At 33.2% G+C, this 3,234-nt stretch overlaps 1 pseudogene; it reads right to left on the bottom strand.

Moving 5' to 3' along the window:
• Window positions 1-2,774: 2,774 nt before the first annotated feature.
• Window positions 2,775-2,861, bottom strand: LOC115966120 (annotated as a pseudogene).
• Between the last annotated feature and the right edge of the window lie 373 nt (window positions 2,862-3,234).

The following is a 3,234-nucleotide window of genomic DNA, read 5'->3' as shown; positions in this document are numbered from 1 at the left end:
CCAATACTTTAGTGATATTTTGATCACCATATACTTGCACTTTTCTTTGACAAGCGGTCCTATGTATATGAAGGTTCCTTCTTCGTAGATCTTCAACCTTTGCTCAAATTCTTTAGCTTTTAATGGTTCTTCAATCTTCAAGGTTTCATTGATTCTTTGAACCTTGGAATATTCTTGGATGCTCAAGACTTCATTTGGTTCTAGAACCATTAGAATTGTTAGTGCTTGCATCTTTGATTCTTGGATCACTAACACTTGGATTGTTGATTCTTGAATCGTGGACTCTTGAGTGGGAACCTCCATTGGTGTCTTAATAATTGGTTCTTGGTCTTTCGGCATGAAATTCGCAGGCTCTTGCATCTTACATTCTTGGGTGGTAGTCTCCATTCGTGCATCAAGGATTGGTGCTCGAAACCGATCTTGTAGGGTGCATATGAAATGCACCCTATTTGTGCACAAACCTAATGCCTCCAAATCTTTGAACCATTCTCATCTTTCTCCTTCCATGTAAAATGAGGCAATGGAGACCATGCGATGTGATGGTGTGTTGTCTACAACAAAGAATTCATAGAGCTCAACAAGCCACCAAAAAAGATCTCCACCTTTGAAATAAAACTTCATGAAAGCTTGATGAATTGCAATGGATTTGGTCATCTCAAGATCAACGATTCTAATACCACTTGCTAGGAACCCAGTGGTTTCTAATAGGGATGAATAAGAATTGTAAAGGAATTAACTTAATTCGAAGTAGTCACCATCCATAGAGAAAAAGAGAGATTAAGAGATAGAGATGCACTGATACACTAAGCAATTGATTTGTTCTTCAATGATATCTAATGTTGAACTACAATTATGTATTTATAGGAAACTAGTTCTAGCCGCATTGGCTCACTTGGCTCAAGATAATTGGTTAGTTAATTCAACATTTGTTCTATGAACTAAGTCATGTACTGAATGAGCTACATGTGCTCAAGTCTTAACTAACTCATCATAATCTCAACTAACTAACTAACTAAAGGGATTACAACAACTATGAGAAGATTACAAGGCATATGACATAATTTGGGGTTCCTATCACAATACTTTATTAATAATGGTAACAATTGCTTGATCTTAAATGGATTGTTTGATTTTGTTTTAATTTTGCACAATTCCTAATCTAGATTAGGGAAAGGAAAGGGAATAAAATGTTATATATATATATATATATATATATATATATATATCTTCAAAAGTGTGAGGATATGATACTATTGTCATTTTTCTAAAGTCTTTGGTCATTTCTCAATAAATGAAAAAGATAGCTTTGAAGACTTTTGAAATAAGCTCATAAATGAGCTTTGACAAATGTGTGTGTGCTGTGCTGGAATGCAAGGGGTGTCACTGTCACATGCAGTCAACAAATGGAATATAGAATAAAAAGTTTACAACAGGCTTCTTTGAAATCAATAGTCTTTTGCAAAAGATCAGGAACATCATTCTTGGTCCCACCTGTTGTGAGAGAGATGGCATATATGCCGAATACAAGATATAATTTTTTAACAAAGGGGGTCCTATTCTAGGCACATAGGCATTGATTTTCACTAAATCTCATTATCTGCCAGACTACCACCTTTGCAATGATTAAGCAGTTTGTCAATTAGTAATTGTCAATGATGTGGGACGCATTTGGAATTCCTTAGATACACTATTTGTGGCTAAAATGTCACAATTGCATTGTTTACCAAAATATAAATCAATTTACTACTGTTTCTGAAATATGTAAAGATTTACCACTTTTTGGGTACTCGAATTCATAGAACATGAGTTCTATGGAAAAAATTTGAAAATTTTTTATGGTACTTGAGTTCCATGAACTTGAGTTCTATCGAAAAAATTCTAGCAATTTTGAAGGCAATTTTTTCAAAGAACTCAAGTTTATGAAACTCGATTTACAACGCAAACTCAAGTTTCACAAACTCGAATTTCAAAAAAATAGTAGATCCCTACATATTTTCATAACAGTAGTAGATTAATATATATTACGATAAACAGTAGTCTTTAACTATTTTGACCCACAATCTATTTTTGAAGAAGATGGTTAAATAACTCTCCTGATAAAGACTTTACTTTACCCACTGCTTTCTTCATTTGACATTCATTTCAATTAAGAAAAAAAAGGAATATTTCACGCATTTATAAGACTACGTGAAAAGTTGTTCTTGGTGGGCTTATGCCATTGGCAAATATGACCTGTAAAAGTTGCTTTGTTCCTAATTAGGGATGGCAATGGAGTGGGGTGAGGCCGAAGGATGAGATCTTCGCCCCCGTCCTGCATGGATTTTTCTTGCCCCATCCTTGCCCCGCATGACGGGGAAAATTTATTACCCCATCCCCGCCCCTTAAGACCCCGCGAAGACCTGTGAAGCCTCACCTTACACCGTAAAACTTTATTTCTTATTAATTTTCCCTACAACTATTACCATTTTTTCAAATAAAATGACATGTTTCAATAATAAAAATATACTTGAAATTATAAATAAACTTATCCTATCAAATCAAACTAATTTTTAGCAAAAATTAAATAATATTATCTAAATGTTTATATTTCATTGGCCTAAAAAACACTAAAACAAATCTCCTTTATACTAAGTTGTGTGCATTATTTAATTCCTCCCATTTTGTAACTATTTCATAGAGAATGGGACAAAGTCTCAAACCTGTACCTTATGTTTTTTAATAAAAATATAGAAAACTAAATTAAATTCTATATATAATTTTTGTGTGGAGAACGAGAACGATCAGCTAGAGCTAGTACATGTTTGATGCCATCATATCTGCAATCAAACCAACAGGGAAACATATTCCTCATCATCTCGTTCTCCAAAAATTAAAAAACAAAAACCCAGCTTGTAAAATAGATATGGATTTTGACAAGCATAAAGAAGCAATGTTGTTAAGCAGCCAAATGCCCACACAAAATTACAAAAACATTGACACAAACACAAATATTTAGAGCCTAGAGCCTCAGACCCGTACCTCATTAAAAAAAATTATATTATGTTCATGATGAAAAGTAAGTTAAGAAAGATGTATGAATCATGAATGAAACCAGTAATTCAATAGTATATAAATTCGTTTCTAATAAAGACAAAAAAACGTTAAAATTGGTACCTTATTTCCAACTTTGCTAGAGAGAAAAAAGAGGTAGAGCTCCGTTAGATAGAATAAAATAAGCTAATGATATCTTTGTTT

The sequence above is a fragment of the Quercus lobata genome, chromosome 10, assembly GCF_001633185.2.
Source record: "Quercus lobata isolate SW786 chromosome 10, ValleyOak3.0 Primary Assembly, whole genome shotgun sequence".
NCBI classification, from domain to species: domain Eukaryota; kingdom Viridiplantae; phylum Streptophyta; class Magnoliopsida; order Fagales; family Fagaceae; genus Quercus; species Quercus lobata.
This window is presented reverse-complemented; position numbering and strand designations above follow the sequence as displayed.